This window comes from Odocoileus virginianus, chromosome 15 (genome assembly GCF_023699985.2).
Source record: "Odocoileus virginianus isolate 20LAN1187 ecotype Illinois chromosome 15, Ovbor_1.2, whole genome shotgun sequence".
NCBI lineage: Eukaryota > Metazoa > Chordata > Mammalia > Artiodactyla > Cervidae > Odocoileus > Odocoileus virginianus.
In genome coordinates this window covers 55,697,570-55,715,646 of record NC_069688.1, presented here as the reverse complement: position 1 = coordinate 55,715,646, position 18,077 = coordinate 55,697,570, and the positions used below count along the sequence as shown (strand labels likewise).

The 18,077-nt window shown below is 38.9% G+C and overlaps 1 long non-coding RNA gene across 1 annotated transcript in view; it reads right to left on the bottom strand.

The window, feature by feature from the left end:
- Window positions 1–3,131: 3,131 nt before the first annotated feature.
- Window positions 3,132–18,077, bottom strand: part of LOC110132992 (uncharacterized) — a 39,441-nt gene continuing 24,495 nt past the window's right edge. The window contains exon 4 of the long non-coding RNA XR_002312629.2: window positions 3,132–17,804. This is a non-coding gene — a long non-coding RNA (uncharacterized lncRNA). The remainder of the gene's footprint in view (window positions 17,805–18,077) is intronic.

Genomic DNA, 18,077 nt, shown 5'->3' with positions numbered 1-18,077 from the left:
TTTTGCATTAGGTGTTATTCCTTTCCCACCAGTTTTTAGATTAATTAATGTAAATATAAGACTATCCACACACTCAAATTATTTGACAAACTTGAATAAAATAACAAATGTTCTTGATCAAATAATCGCTTTTAACAGTGTTGGAAAAACTAAATTGACTCATCAATTCAATCAAGATGAATGAATTAGTTGTTCTGTTGACACAGTTTCTTTCAAAATAAAAAATGATCTGCCACTGCACAAAAGCCAAATGTTCTGCATTGGAGTTCGATGCATCAAAAAACAAACAAAAATTTCAAATGAGTGCCTAATCAAGGATCTTTAATCATAAGTGAGTGCCAGGAAAATGTATAATAGATTTTTTTAATCCATTAAAAATTAGTTGATAACTTTCCCTTAGTAATAACCACACTGTTGAATAGAGATGTCCTAATGCATTCAGTATTTTAAAACACTGGTGGGTTAAATGCCAACCAATAGTGGAGTGGCTGAAAAATGGTACAAAGTTTCTTTTGGAGGTGATGAAAATATTCTAAAGTTAGATGGTGGTGGAAATTATGTAACTCTGTAGGTATACTAAAATTTATGGATTTGTATACTTAAAACAGGTGTACTTTATAGTATGCAAATTATATCTAAATAAAGCTGTTTTATTTTAAAGTCAAAAGAGGAAGCAGCATTTGAAATTACACACCAGTCCTCTCTGAAGAAATGAGAGATTGCCAAATGAATAACAACCATAGTTTCAGGGGCAAAGATCAGTTGGAGGAGCAGTCATCAGAATCCTGAGGGAGAGAACAAATGCAATTGTCAACAGCAACAACAAAGAACATATGGTGGGTAATTTGGAAAAAAAAGATAATATTCTCAGCCCCAGGAATCTGAAATATTCTTGGGACATTGCAGTGGTCATATGAGGCCATAATAAGAATACAAGGAAAGTCACGGGCTATCCATTAGAAATGCCAGCAAAGAACTTGCAGGAGGGAAAGGGCCATGTGGGCGCTCTTTGGGTAACAGTGCAGCTTTCCTGGGATTTGTTCCATGTTTTGAATGAAGAATATGCTGAATTTGAGTAGTAAGACAAAACTGGATCAAAAAAGGTACGAAGAAGACCAAGAGGCGAAATGATGAAGGAAAGGCGTGCAGAGGCAGCAAGAAGTGCTGTCATTGTGGGGCTGGAAACAAGAATCACGCCAGTAAGGCTGGCACCTGTTATAATCTACCAGCAAAGTCTGTCTTTGCTCTTACCAGCATTTGTGTGCTTGCTATGTTGCTTCAGTCCTTTCTGACTCTTTGCAACCCCATGGACTGTAACCCACCAGGCTCCTCTGTCCTTGGGATTCTCCAGGCAAGAATACTGGAGTGGGTTTCCATGCCCTCCTCCAGGGGATCTTCCAGTCCCAGGGATCAAAGCCACATCTCTTATGGCTCCTGCATTGGCAGGTGGGTTCTTCACCACTAGCACCACCTGGGAAGCCGAGTCTAAACTTCTAAGTTCTGGGGAAGGTGAGAAAAAAATGTAAAAAACAATGTTGTGAATAGGCTAATTTGAATTTTGACCCATCAAATCCAGATGTGAAGAGAATGAAAATATTTCAATAATCGAGAAGAGGAAATTTTTCAGAGAAAGAACCCAGCGACCACAAGAATTTAGAAGAGAAACAGGAGAGAGGGAGAAGACTTCAATGGCCCATGGTTTCTGAGGCTGAAGGAAGGGACAAAGACAAGGGGTTTAAAAATACTGCGGTTTGGAAGAGAGAGAGTTTGGTTGGAATATTGAAGTTGAGCACGGATCCCCTGAGTGAAGTTATTTTATCAAATTAGGACAGGTTAGGAGACAAGAGGAGAGGAAGGAGCAAGAAGCAATGGTCCCTGCCTTTACCTTTCATATTTTTTTATTCGTACCTATAAAAGGACTGGGATTGGGTCCCAGAAAACTGTCTGACTCCTCAAAACTTCAGCTTTTAAAGATATCTGGCTTTCTCAAGTATGTGTAGTTATGAAACAAAGTATGAATTAACAAGAATTCCAATGTCTTGAACATATAATTCAACAGCGATATATTATTGCTAGTTAAAGCAATTTTCAAGGCATGAACCACACTAGTGCTACAAGAACATTTGCTTCGTGTGTTTTTCTTCTAGAAAATTAATAATTTTGGCAATGTGTTTTGTGATGTTCTTTCTAACATGTGTTGTAGAAAGATATTGTTGCAACTGCTGCTTTGTGTATTCTGGCTCGCAAAGATGATTTCACACTTACTAAGTCAAATTTAAATTGTGGGTTTGGCCGTGGCTATTGCCAGACAGCAATATCACAGAGTTACAATAAAGTTAAGAAAATTTTGTTGTCATTTTAGATTTTTAACTTTATTCAGAAAAAAAAACTACATAATTTCAGAATTACAGACATGTGAGGTATCGACTAATATTTTGCTTTAGACAAACAGTTTTTGCTAGTTCAGAGAGATCTGCAGGTCATGTGCTGTTGAAGCAGCTCTTTCCCAAACTAAGCAATAAATCTAGAATTGACAGCTACACAAAGCCACAATCAAGTCAGGAAGGACTATGTCCACAGTGTAGGCATTCAGGTAATTGAATAGGTAAGAGGGAAACAGTGAAATGACAGAACTCCACTGTTGCAAGAGATATCAGAGATCATTTTTAAATTATAATCCATTAAAAAATCTTCATGTTTGAGAGTATACAGAAGATCTTTAATTATTTTTAATGCTAATCACAGGGCTCATCAAAAATTTAATTCAACTCCTAAAATATTTAGGTTGTGTGTGCATGTATGCTCAGCTATGTTCAATTCATTGCAACTCCATGAACTGTAGCTTGCCAGGCTCCTCTGTCCATGGAATTTTCTAAGCAAGAGTACTGCAGAGGATTGCCATTTCCTACTCCAGGGGATCTTCCCGACCCAGGGATTGAACCCAAGTTTCTTGTGTCTCCTGCACTGGCAGGTGGATTCTTTAACAGTGGCACCACTTGGAAGCCTTAAAAATATTTAGGTTACCCTCTTAAACAACAGCACCAAGAACTGATTAATATTTTAATTAAAAAGACATTTTGCAAAAAAATCTATATGAATCAAGATTTTGCAGAAAAACAGTTTTAGAGACCTTTTCATTGGAAATTATTTTATTTTATACATTTACAGTTTTGTTCTATTTTATTTTATACATTTACAGTTTTGGTCTTATGTGGCATCTGGTCAAATACCAAGAAGAAAAGAAAGAAAGAATTTACATTTTTAAATATCCATTCAATGAAATACATAGAATTGTATGCTGGTAACATTAATCACCAGAGCTATAAAAAATATAAATTTATTAACGAATAGATAAATTTTCTTCAGATTCTCCATAACTTTGTTTTCCATGAAAATTCTTAAGACATCTCTCATGAAGTCATTTTTGAAATTTTTACAAATGATAGGCATATCTTCCTGAAGACTGTAAGTATATTTTAGGTGTCTGTCATGATGATGTGTATATCCACTCTATACTGCTCCCTTTAACTTATTGGCACAGCATTGAGAGAAAAATGGCAATCTGTCTCCAGAAAACTGATTCTGAGCTGCATCTTTTAAGACTAAAGAATGTCTTTGGCTTAAAGAAAAAGAAATATACAAAAGGCATAAAAATCAAATGGGTGATACAATTGGAAAAGGTTTTTTTTTTTTTATTAGAAATAGAACTTCAGATATTTAGCTGGAAGATATTGTCAACTACACTTTTTTTTTTATCTTTTTTCCAAAAGGCAACATCTCAACACCTCATGGAAGATGGCATGATTTCATGAGATCTGTAAGAAGCTGGTTTTTCCCATACTCTGGCATCACAATGAGAAAATAACACTTTTACAGAAATATCCAAAATGAGGAAGCGCTGTTTGCAAATTTTACATAAATTTATAAAATTACTGCCTAGAAGATATGATTACAAACAAGTGAAAATCAAATATTTCTTACTCTAAGGTAGTTAAAACACATAACTTCATATAGAAGACCTGAGAACACCAATGACCACGGGCCGAGACCTCCATAACAGTAAACCAGCGCCATCTAGTGCCTGAAAATGGAAATAGCAGCAGAAGCTATTTTATACGCGATTTGCAGAAGGCTCCGGGAAAGAGGGGATGAGGCTGTCACAGGTGCAGATAATTCTGAACCAGGATGCTGAGGGTGAGCATTCTGCCGAGACTGAGGAGGAAGAAGAGAAGAAAAACAGAAAGAGAGGGGTTGTTTTGGCATAGATGGTGACCCTGTAAAAATTCATGGCCAGGATGAGGTGAGGAGAAATGCAAGATCCTGGCTGTACTAGCAAACATAACTTTTACCCTGAGAGCTCAGCCCTTTTCAGAGAAGATCTCTCTCCTGTGCCTTTTACTGTATATGTCTTTCTTTCTTCTTTCTTACCCTTTTCCCTAATTGCACCTTCTACAAACCTTTTCAGTCAGTTCAGTCAATCGCTCAGTCGTGTCCAACTCTTTGCGACCCCATGGACAAATCTTTTAGGGCTGGAAATCTGTTGATGATACAAGATTTTTTAAATTGCCTCATAAATTAAGGAATTTCTGGGTTTAAGACAATACAATAAACTTTTAAAACTACATTTATCCTTTATGGACCATCTACATTTAAGGAATGCAAGAAACTGAGGCTAGGAAAATTTAGATGTCCTTGGAGTCACCCAGGTGGTGAGTGACAGAACTCAGATTGAATACAAGCTTTCCTCATGGACCAGGCCCAATGGGAAGGAATTTTCCTGCCAGGTGGGCACACCTACAAAATGTTCCTCAAAAGTTTTCCCACCTCTAGCCTACTTTTATTTGTTTTGCATATGTTTGGAATTTCGAAGGCTTAGTAAAATTATATATTTTCCTCATTTTCTTTGAGCTACCTTGAAGGAAATCAGAATTTAATGCAAATGCATAGCTACCAGAAAAAATAAAATGGGCAGTTATCTCTGAGTTTGTGTATCCAATCCATTTCAGAAAAGAATGAACTGATTTAAATATAAATTCTGTGTTTTTATGGTCTTTTTTAACATGGTACAACAAACGAGACACAACTTTTTATCTTTAATTCCTTCTATTTGTATGCAACTTTTTGCCATATTGTCATCCACTGCAGAATGAAACTTTAGGAAGTAGTCTATACGTTTTTGTAAAGGAAGTAGCCTAGAGTGACCTAGATATTTACCTTTATGTATGAAGTTTTTAAATATTAATTTTGATTAATCAACATTTTAAAGAAGATTTATGTCTCCTACAATTCTCATTTGCAACAGTTAAACATGCAGTGCCTCTGCAAGTCAGCAGCCATATAAACCAGGAAATCACATCCTTTAATATATATTACTACATCTGCAAGTAAAAAGCTTCAAACACACCTTTTTCTTTTTTAATGAGATATTTTACATATTCACATCCCACCCCCCAAGAACATCTTGGAGAGGGACTCTCAAATGTTAAAATTAGTAACCATCAGTTACTTTTCACCAATGAAAAATTCATTGTAGTCTTTTTATAAAGAAAATAAAGCCAGAGTATTGTTCAAAACCATCCAAGGAAAGAGGCCGATGAGGCTGAATTTGAACTGAGCCCTGTGCTCCTGGCAAGCGGAGGTTGCAGGAGTCCTCCCACTCTTCGTGTTCTGGAAACAGCATCTTGCGAAGAAGCAGCCTTCCCAAACGACTCGACAGAGACGAGACTCGCAGATGCTCCCGTGTTTACCCACAGCAAGGTCAGCTTTGGCTTCATAAACGGTCAGCCCAACCCCTGTCTCCACTGACCAAGCAGAACAGAACGTCTGGTGGCCGAACACTGGTTAAACCCCTCTCCTTTTCTCAGGTCCCTGGCCTTGTGCCTTCTCTCAGCCTGAGACAGCGTACGGCCCCTATTTGTGGGTCCCTCCTGGAGAAGAGGCTGGGGTCAAGACAAACCATTCTCTCATCTGCTGTCCTATATGCCATCCTTTCATTCCACTTCCCCACACCAGGCGCTTTCTAGCTTTGTCTCCTTCTCTCATAAAAGCCCTTTTGCCTCACTCTGAAGACACTGCAGATGGTTGGATGGCATCGCTGACTCAACGGATATGAGTTTGAGCAAACTCAGGGAGACAGTCAAGAGCAGGGAAGCCTGGCGTGCTGCAGTTCACGTGAGCGCATGAACAATGACTTCCTCTCATAAAAGCCCTTTTGCCTCACTCTTCAGACACTTCAAGTCCCATGGTCACTATTCTCTCTCTGGCAATAGCCCCCTTACAACACTGTAATAGCCCCTTCCCCCTTTTGCAATTAAAGTCTCTCCTTATTAAGTCCATTTCTTGTTTGATAAAAACAAGAATTCTAATTGAAGCTGAGGGACATTGGCGACTAAATAAAGCAAACCAGGATGACAAAATAAAGTCTTCTGGCTCTAGAAGCAAAATCATACCATGTTCATGAGGGTAAACGTATTTCTCATATTTTTTTCTTTGCTCCAAGATAAAGTTTCACAACTTTTCAAGAGCAGTGCTTTCTGGAAAAGATCTGCATTCACATGAATAGTGAAATCTTTTCACAGATTATACTAAAAGTCCGAATATTTTCCAAGTTTCATTCTGGAATATCAAGTTGTCCCAATTTGCCTAGATCCAAGCTTACATTTAATAAGTGAAAAAAAAAAAAACTTATTCAGTAGTAGCTCACTAAATCTTGCAATTCAGTATTGTATAGTGGGATGAGAAATCTAAATAGCTTTATTCAAAATTCCTGTCAAATTGCTCAGTACTCATTTTGTTTACCAGAGTAAAAATTTTAATTTTTCAATGAGAAAAACCATACATTTCGAGGCCCAGTGCCACCACAAATCTCCAGGACATTTCTATGGTCAGAACTGACCAATACCATATGCCATATTATGTAAACAAATACGTACCAATAGGCTCAACTGTACAAACCACAGGAGGAAACAAAAATGATGAGATGAACAGATGTCTTAGAAGCATAATGATGTCTCTGACAATCCAGGAGACAAAGATCTATGTTTCCCTTTGGTCTGTAAAAATCAGTTTGAAATCTTCATAGATATCCATTCTTTATTTTTTAATTTCATATATATATATATATATATATATACACACACACACACATATGAAACAGTGAAATGACTAGCTGGCGTTTCATAAACTTAGCAGATCCAGGTAACTGAATTAATTTAGCTAGTGCCCTTCCTCACGTGTTGGGGAAAAAATCATTTCCCTTGACATCAGTTCTAGGCTCAGATCCAATGCCCGGGCACTCTGATTCATTTCTACTGCATTTATTTAATGCTGCTATTTATTCATTCCTTTATTTGTTAATACTAATTGAACACCTACTGTGTGCTAGCACTGAGGATATGATTCCGAACAAAATAGACCAAAGTCTCTGTCCTCCTAGAACATGTAATTTAGAAAGAAAACGAGCCACATTAATGAGTAAAATATAATCTATAGAAGACTAGGTGTATTTTGTACTCAGTACAAAAAATAAAGCAGGAAAGGGAGCTACAAAATGCCATGGGGCAGGCAGGAGGACTTCAGGCACTGACAGGTGTATTTAAGCTGAGTCCTCAAGAAAGTGAAGAAATGCCAAGCAGGTATCTGGGGGAAGAACATTCCTGGCAAAGGGGTGGCAGGTGCCAAGGCCTGGAAGCAGGAACACTGACACATGTACTGCAGTGCTGAGAGCTACAGACCTTGTGAAGATGCGGAAATCATGTAAAGAAGCAGGGTTAGCTTTGTTGAACTAGGCAACAGCAGGTTTCTGAATCAGCTTGGTACCCCACAGATTCAGCAGCGTTTCCTCCTCCCGCTCCACCACCCCCCACTTTCCCGCTCATTCGCGTGGCATGCCAGCAGGAGACCCAGCTTGTCTAGGTCTCCCTCTTGCATTGACACATGGGGGGGTCTTCTCAGTTGAGTTTTGTTGAGTCGAAGTCGGGAGCTGGTCACAGAGAGAGAGGGAAACCGTGCTGCCCTCTGGTGGGCACGTGGCCTTGCCGATGTCCGTCTTTGTCCCATGGCAGCGTGCGTCACCGCATGAACGTCTTGAGAACAGGGTTCCGGCCCACGGCGGCGTGGGTCACCGCGTGAACGCCTTGAGAACAGGGTTCTGGCCCGTGGTCTCCCCTCCTCCCTGGTCTCAGTACAAGTGCTTGTGCCGGCCTCCAGGCTGCCAAACAGCTCTCTGCTGGGTAGGGGCGCCCGTTCCATCGGGCAAGAGACTGCTCTGTCCAGCCCCCTTCTGCTCCATCCATCCCACCCTCACCAGCTAAGAAAGCATTCCAGCCCTTTCTAAGCCTTTTCCCTCCTGGATAAGCCCACAGATGGATACCTAGGATGGAGCCAGAACAGTCATAGAGTTAACATCAGGACAACCCTGTATGTCAGCCCTGCACTCAGGCCCCATCCCAAGGGCCTCTGCTCCCTAGTGAGAGGAAGTGCTGGCATCTAGTCGAGGTCACATGCGGAATCTCACCCAAGGTGTCTGAAGATCAACACGCTGTCACCCAGAAATGCTGCTCTGGCTTCCCAGCCAGCAGGGCTTCCCTGGACCCACACAGGCAGCGAGGGAACCCCTTCCCTTCCGGCAGGGGAGCCAGGCGGGTAGGAGATTTGGGACATCCGGACAGCATGGTGGAGGTTCACATGCTCTTGTCCTACCCCCAGCATCTTGGCCAGATGAAGGTACTTACGGAGCCCCGGGTTCAGCTACTTGGTCTTTTTATCATCTGCTCTGGAGAAGGAAATTGCAACCTGCTCCAGTATTCTTGCCTGGAAAATCCCATGGATGGAGGAATCTGGTAGGCTACAGTCCATGGGGTTACAGAGTCGGACACGACTGTGTGACTTCACTTTCACTTTAAAGCTAATAGCAAATCAACTGTTTAAGAGCTGGAAAGTGAAAAGTAAAAGTGAAAGGTGCTCAGTCGTGTCCGACTCTTTGCGACCCCATGGACTATACAGTCCATGGAATTCTCCAGGCCAGAATACTGGAGTGGGTAGCTGTTCTTCCTCTTCTCCAGGGCATCTTCCCAACCCAGGGATCGAACCCAGGTCTCCCACTTTGCAGGCAGATTCTTTACCAGATGAGCCACCAGGGAAAATCTGGAAGAGAGATATAAACACGGTCCACAGTAGTTTAGATTCCATAACAACATGGTTGGGAAGAAAGCTCAGCAGGCGGGGGGAGGAGGGACTGGAGTTATAGACAGCGGACAGGGTGTCCCTAAATGAGCTCAAATCTGAGAGGAGTTCTGTACAAAAGATGTGGGCCAGTGACACAGCACCCATGGTGCCAACTAGAGTTAGGACCATAGCAAGGGGAACTATAAATATTACATAGCTATGTAAGTATATGAATATGGCATAAATTTATAAAAGTTTCACAATGTTTCTATTATATGCAAACTATGCTTGGGCATAACACTAAAAATAATATGCTTCCCTGTGCATAGAACGTCCCTTGATTCCTCAGATGTATATATCAAAAGGGCCTCTTCTTAGGTTTGTTGTTTGAGACAAAGAAGTAGAAAATTCTCTGTCAGATACAAAGCCTTATTAATGGAGGTGGGATCCAGCATTAACTTAGGACCCAGAGGAGTTCAGATGATTATTTTCTCTCACCTCTGCAAAGGACAACCATTCAGCAGTACTATCATGAAATGTATACATTTCCTTCACAGGCCCCCTACCTCCAACTGCAGGCCTCAGCCGCGCCCTCCTCCTTCCAGGAGTCTAAGCCCTGGCTGCTGGACACATGCCCTCTCTGAGAACATCTTCCATGTGACATGCCCACACCCACTCCCCTCTCTTCCAAGCTCAGTCTATGCCAGGGTCAGAAGGAGTCAAACAAGAGCAAGAGGTGTCCCTATACACACTGCTGCATTTAAGATGGATCAGCAACAAGGTCCTACCAAGGAGCACAGGGAACTCTGCTCCATGTTATATGGGAGCCTGAATGGGAGGGGAGTTTGGGGTACATGTACATGGATACATGTATATGTATAGGATACATGTATATGGATACATGTTATGTATAGGATACATGTTTATGTGCGGCTGAGTTGCTCTGCTATGCACCTGAAACCATCACAACGTTGTTAATCAGTTATACACCAATGTACAATAAAAAGTTTTTAAAAAATGTTTAAAAAGGCAAGTCCCTGGCCTCCATGAGGGGAGATCAGAGGAGGCCCCAGGAGGAAGGGCTTACAAAACAAAATCAGGAGGCTGAGCCCTGGGAGAAAGGCTAAATCCTGCTCCCTATCCTAAAGAAAATTAGCCAAGGAAATCCGTTATCCAAAAGCACTAATAATGTCTGGTAGTATAAATGTGTTTTCCCTCAAGCACACCTACTATTTTTAAGAGGCTGCTTTAAATAAAAGAAACAGATCTCGGGTGATGGCTTGCTGAGCGGAGGTTCTTGGAGAGGGGTCTTTGGAGCCCTTCCCAGCAGTAAGCCTGGGGGTTAGGCCTCAGGTGGGCAGGCCAGTCCAAGGAGGAGCTGAAGCAAGACCCAGCAGTCTAGGGAGCAAAATTCACCTGAGTTCTGCCCCCACCCCTGCTCGGCACGGGCCACCTGCCTCCTGCTGTCTCTTCTCACCCCACAGTCATTCCAAAGGGAACGCATTCCTTATTTTGGATTGGTATCTGCCTGATGGTAAATAAATGAAATATGAATTCCCCTCAGTTTTAGAACTCATGTCCATCAGAATGTTAAGAATCCTGTGTTTCAATTCCAGTTCTTTCCATTGATTTGGAGAAATAACATTTAAGTATCAGTTTTCCCATTAGATTATCAAAGATTATTGAGTTGTTATTTATTAGTAAATGTCCCATTCTTCTATTCTCTGTATTATCCCTTTAAAAAGCTCTAAGAGTACCCTCAAATCTTCATTTACAGTATCTAACAATTGTACCTTTTTACAACACAGAAAACCTACGTTAATATCGCAGTTGATGTTCATGTTTCCCTACCACTTTCCTCCTTTTTGAATTCCTTAAAAAATATCTTGTATACATAAATTGAAATTCCATTTCTAATTTTATTCCACTCTCTTGTGAAAGCAGCAATTAAAATATTTGTAATGAATAGACATATTCTGGCATTTAAAATATAAAACCAAAGTGGAAAAATATTAGAGATACTGATATTTAGATCAAGGTTCAGATCAAGATGATGATAGTCTTTGTATAAATTTATTACCTCAAAGTAATATTTTTAAATATTCCTTTAACATGAAAGTAATTTTTTCTAAAAGCATAAAGAAAAGCCCAGGGAAGACTTCCCTTTTCTTATTTTGGGTCTTATTAGCTACAGTTAAGCAGTTTAAAAATCTACCTGCATTTTTCCCCTTGCCCTACACGTGGTTCAAAAGCAATCGTTTGCTGCCCCCTGGCTGTAAAGAGATTCCTTATCTTTGAGTAAAATTATTTTCTTTAAAAGAAAAAAATACTCTATGTTGAAAAGGGGAGGATATAGAAAATCTGGAACTTCCCTGTAAGTCCAGGGATTAAGACTCCACTCTTCCAATGCACAGGGTGTGGGTTCAATCCCTGGTTGGGGAAATAAGATCCCATATACTGAGCAGCAGCCAAAAGATCAAAAAAAAAGAAAGGAAATAAAATCTATGACCTCCCAAATATATAAAGGTACTAATTAATACCCATTAAGAACCTACATTTTTAGATCAGACTGCCTACCATGTACTAGCTCTGTGATCTTAGTCAAATTACTGAACCTCTCTCTGAAGTTTCCTAATCCATGTTAAAGAAGCTAATGAGAATAATAATGCCTACCTCATACAATCGGTAACCCCAACTAGAGAAATCCTGGCATGTACACAACGAAGACCCAGAGCAGCCAAAAATAAAAACTAATAATTTATTTAAAAACAATAAATAAATAGACATTGCCAAATTGCCCTCTAATCTTGCACTCCACCAACAGCATGAGCCAAAACATCTGATTGACACAGAGGCAAAGCTGGGACCCAGCTTTGTTATTTTACAGTTCTACAGATGTGTACTCAGTTATCTCAAGATCGTGTATTAAGTCCATTTATCTTTACCCACTAATTTGAAATATTATCTTCTACAAAGGTTTCTGTCTCTAATAATAGCAAAGAAAAATGTTCACTATCAATATACAAAATAAAGAATTTAAAATCTGAGTGTCAAATTTTCATCAAAGCTACCTTCTTCTCCTCCCCTCAAATCTAGGAGTAAGCAATTTTATCTTGATGCTGTGATGTATCAATCTATAAAAGGAACATGGAGAACAGTTTAGATAAACATATTATTCATGGTCTAATTCTGAAAACATCACAACTAGCTGCTGCTCCCATAAGCATGAAAAACAAATGGTCACGTATGTTTTTATTAAAGTACTACTATATTGTGTTGTCCCTTTCTAAAATTCTGCAATTCTATGAAAGAACTGTATAAAGATCTATACTCACAATCCTGAGACTATGTCACAGTCAGGTCTAATGGGAGAAGAAACCCTTAATTGGGACATTTCTCCTTTGGCATCTGGCATTGAGCAATGCAAAGCATAAAGTAGATTACCAAAGGTCATGTTTTAGATCTGCACTGTCCGACACATACTCCATACTGTTGGTATTGGACTATACAGTAACCAGTAGCCACACATGGCTTTCAAGCACCTGAAATGTAGATAGTCCAAAATAAGATTGGGTTGCAAAATACACACTGCTTTTCTAAGAAATTATAAAGAAAGAATGTAAGATATCTCAATAATTTTTATATTATTTACACATCAAAATGTTAAACTTTGTGTATATTCATTAAATAAAATATATTATGAAAATTTACTTTATTCTCTCTTTTACTTCTTTAATGTAGCTACTACAAGACTCATAATTACAAACATGTCTCATTTTGTATTTCTATTAGACCACGGTATCAGTTCACAGCAATAGAACTTGTAACTTTAGGACATAACCTGAAGGATTAGCTGTGACTCTTGGAGACCACACATAGAAGCTGCAATCACAGGGATTCCTAAAAGTTCATTATGAATAATAGACAACACAATACACTAGGAAGAAAGAATTATTCATTCTGCAAATAAGGATTCAGCACCAACTATTGCCAGGAACATGCCTGGCATTAGATCTGGACTATAGACTCCTTGGTAACTGTACAACTTTAACCTTGTCAAAGCATTAAATTTCAGATGTTTCCTAATAACAGACTGAGGTTGGCTTCGTGTGTTTAACTGGCCTTGCCTCAAGAGAAGAGATTGGAATGAATGCACTCTGGAAATTCTTTTCTGCATCAAGATCTATGATTCTGTACATACTTCAACTTTATAATTGAAGTCTCTAACTGCCTAAAAAACTATATTAGAAAAGCTGATATCATAAATTTATAAACCACATTTTTTTACACATTATTTACTAGGAACATTTTCTCTCAGCATGTAAGTAAATTAATTCAGTGTGTAAAACATTCAATTCTATAATGGATAGTGAACGAAAAAGAAAAATAAAATCATATTTTTTAGCATATTCTGACAGTTTTGAGGTCCATAGATTTTTTTTCATTAACTTATTCAATATTTATATAATGAGTTTAAGGAAAGGTGCTATCGAGGAAACAAACATTCATAGGGAGAGTTCCTGTTCTTAAGTAACTCATCTCTGTGAAGCTTCTCTGGCCAGAGTTACTCCTAAAGGTAGATTTAATTACTCCATTGTTCATGTCTCTATTACAACATTCAACACATTTTCTCTGTTTATATTTCTGCTTCCTCCCTAGACTGTAATCTCCTTGGCAAAGAGATTATCTTATTCATCTTTGAATCCAGGACTTAACAAACAAGGGATGCATGTTGAACGCTTGACATGCGGCTATTATCATAACCATAAGGAAGAGATGGACAAGCCGTGCCCCAGATGTGATACCCTGAGGAGAGCACACCATCAGCCCTGCAGTATTTTTGCCAAGAATGCATAACCTCAGTCTGTTATTAGGAAACATCTGACAAGCACAGAGTGATAAACATTCTACTAAGAAAGTGGGGCACAGGGGATTACATACTTACAAAACATTAATGTCATAAAAGACAAAGAAAGGCTGTGGAATTGTTCTATATCAGAAAGCTAAAGAAACATGACAATTAAATGCCATACCTTATCCTGGACTGGATCTTTTATTGGAGTGGAAAGATTCCTATTAGGGATATTATTAGGTCAATGGACTATAGAATATGAATGAAACTGGAATATGAATGATAGATTATGGTATTGTATCAATGCTAATTTATGAATTTGATAACTTCATTATAGTTATGTAAAAAAGTATTCCTATTTTTAGGATATACATGGAGATACCTTAAAGTATTATAATATATGTAACCTTCAAATAGGTCAGCAAAAACTTATGTCCACACACATACATGAACATACATGCATCACACATGTGAATACCCATGTAAACCTACATGGAGACAGCAAATGATAAAGCAAAATAAACCTGGTAAAGAGTGTGTGCATACATTCCTTGTACTGTTTTTGTGTTTGCAGTTTTTAAATTACTTACAAATGAAATGTTTTTAAAAGGACAAATGTATAATCCTTTTAGAGAATAATTTAGCACTTTAATCTATTAACCGTTTAACCTTTTAAACCCAGAAGTTCACTTCTAGGAATTTTCCTTTATAATTGCATACAGTATGCATATTGACAAGGCAATATAAGGTGGTCACTTCACTATTGTTTGTAATAGCAAAAAAAAAAAAAAGGTAAATAAACTAAATAAGAATTGGCAAGAATACACAGAATACACTATACAAAAAAGATCTTCATGACCCAGATAATCACGATGGTGTGATCACTCACCTAGAGCCAGACATCCTGGAATGTGAAGTCAAGTGAGCCTTAGGAAGCATCACTACAAACAAAGCTAGTGGAGGTGATGGAATTCCAGTTGAACTATTTCAAATCCTAAAAGATGATGCTGTGAAAGTGCTGCACTCAATATGCCAGCAAATGTGGAAAACTCAGCAGTGACCACAGGACTGGAAAAGGTCAGTTTTCATTCCAATCCCAAAGAAAGGCAATGTCAAAGAATGCTCAAACTACCACACAATTGCACTCATCTCACACGCTAGTAAAGTAATGCTCAAAATTCTCCAAGCCAGGCTTTAATAATACATGAACCTTGAACTACCAGATGTTCAAGCTGGTTTTAGAAAAGAAAGAGGAACCAGAGATCAAACTGCCAACATCAAAAAGCAAGAAAGTTCCAGAAAAACATCTACTTCTGCTTTATTCATTATGCCAAAGCCTTTGACTGTGTGAATCACAATAAACTATGGAAAATTCTGAAAGACATGGGAATACCAGACCACCTTACCTGCCTCTTGAGAAATCTGTATGTAGGTCAAGAAGCAACAGTTAGAACTGGACATGGAACAACAGACTGGTTCCATATAGGAAAAGGAATATGTCAAGGCTGTATATTGTCACCCTGCTTATTTAACTTATATGCAGAGTACATCATGAGAAATTCTGGGCTGGATGAAGCACAAGCTGGAATCAAGAGTCCCAGGAGAAATATCAATAACCTTAGATACGCAGGTGACACCACCCTTATGGCAGAAAGCAAAGAACTAAAGAGCCACTTGATGTAAGGGAAAGAGGAGAGTGAAAAAGTTGGTTTAAAGCTCAACACTCAGAAAACTAAGATCATGGCATCCAGTCCCATCACTTCATGGGAAATAGATAGGGAAACAGTGGAAACAGTGGCAGACTTTATTTTGGGGGGCTCCAAAATTATTGCAGATGGTGACTGCAGCCATGAAATTAAAAGACACTTATTCCAAAAAATAAAAAAAATAAAAGACACTTATTCCTTGAAAGAAAAGTTCTGACCAACCTAGACAGCATATTAAAAAGCAGAGACATTACTTTGCCAACAAAGGTCTGTCTAGTCAAGGCTATGGTTTTCCCAGTAGTCATGTATGGATGTGAGAGTTGAACTACAAAGAAAGCTGAGTACCGAAGAGTTGTAGCTTTTGAACTGTGGTGTTGGAGAAGACTCTTGAGAGTCCCTTGGACTGCAAGGAGATCCAACCAGTCTATCCCAAAGGAAATCAGTCCTGAATATTCATTGGAAGGACCGATGTTGAAGCTGAAACTCCAATACTTTGGCCAATGTTATGGTCTTCTTGACAGAATGGGACCTGGGAACAGGAGTCAACGAAAAGAAGGTGAAGAAAAGGACACAGGGGACCCAGGTCTCTAGTGGAATAAGGGTACTTTATTCAAGGCAATGTGTGCTTATATATTGTTATACAAGGAAGCTTTAGGCAGAAAAATAAAGTTGAGTAAAAAACACCGAAACCAGACACATAACAACAGTAACTAGGGGAATAACAATCGTCACAGGGCCAGTGACAATCCATGTATTGGAAATAGGAACATGACTGAGTAGTTTTACAGAAAAGTAAAAGGTTACTGAAAGGAATCCATGTATGTGTTCTGCCTCATGACCTCAGTCCTGAGAACTGTGTGCAGCTCTGCTTGTTCCTGTTTTCCAGGAACTGATAAGGAATAAAGGGCCCTTGAGAAACAGAAAACAACATATAGGATTCCTTAAAATTAAACGTTCTCTGACAAGTCCCCCTTTTTTATCATTTTTGTGAAAAAGGCTCTGACCAATTGAGTTTGTTTGGTTTGATCAATTTTTGTTGAAAGGCATCAGTATACAGCAAATATAATTACCAGGACAATTACCAATGTTACAGCACCAGACCCAATACTATGAGGAATATTTTGGAACCATTCTCGAGGGTCTAGCCCAGATAATTGATCAGCTAGCTGTTCAGCTAGTTTCCAGATTATTGGAAGAGGGCAGACTTGTGGAGAAGGTTTCAAAGATTTCTTTTTGTAGTAACTGTACGTTTAGGGAAGCATTATCGTGTATGTCTTGCAAATGAAATTTGATTTTTTCCCTGTTGTAGGCACTATAGTTGAATTGAACAGGGGTAATACAAAATTGAGTAGAATTCCAATCACATTTTAGTACTATTTGTTTTTGTAAATCTGTTAATTGATCTCCGACCCATTTGATGGCTGTTTTTAGTTTCTGTATTTCACCTTGAACTTCCTCATCTATCTGAGCCTGAGTGGTCCACATAGTATGAGCATCTTTGATCTAATTTTGAATAAAATTATGTGTTTGAACTGAGGTTTGTAAAGCAATGTCTGTGACAGCAGCAGTGGTGCAAATGACTATTAATCCCAAAATGCCAAGAATTAACCATCCAATGAATCATTTAGATCACCAGAGTAATTTAGTGTGTAGCCATGGGACCCTCTTTCCAGGGATTCATTTTTCAAAGAAACAGGAATCAAGACAAGTATACAATTTGTAATCTATACAAGTCACAAAAGGTAGAGTCTTATTAAATTGTAAGTTCTCTATAGCTGTAACAAAAGGAAGAGGAACAAAAGCTTGTATAAAATGTGAATGACTATAATGAAAGGAATAGTTACTATGAGTTGACGAGCAAGCCCAGCAGAACCATACCAGTCACAGTGATGCCCGTCAGGGACCAGCGGTTGAAGTGCTCTTGGCCCTCTGGCCTCTCAGTTGCTGTATTGTTTCCGTAGAGTCCGTTATCCTGAATCCAAGGCTCTAGGTGGTCATTTAGGTAAGTGGCCATCCAAGTTGTGATTTGACTCACCAATAGCCGCATCTCCTTGTCTATGCTTTCCATGCATAGTGCCCCACTGAAGGAAAAAAAGGCCACAATGGTCTTTTGAAGCTTTTGTTGTGAAGGAGAATGAGTAGAAAGTTTTTTCTTACAAATGTGAGTGTGTCTTAAAGGCTTATCATTGTCATTAAAAAAAAGTATTGTCAGCTTTAGTGTCAAAAAAGGCCTCAGAAAAGTCACTGTCAGAGTCATTTTGTCCTTGAGTTAAGAGGACTTTTGGTTTGGTGTCCATTGCAAGAGGAGGAGAAGCACTTGGGGCAGCCAGAGCAGGGATGGTGGGATAATTTTG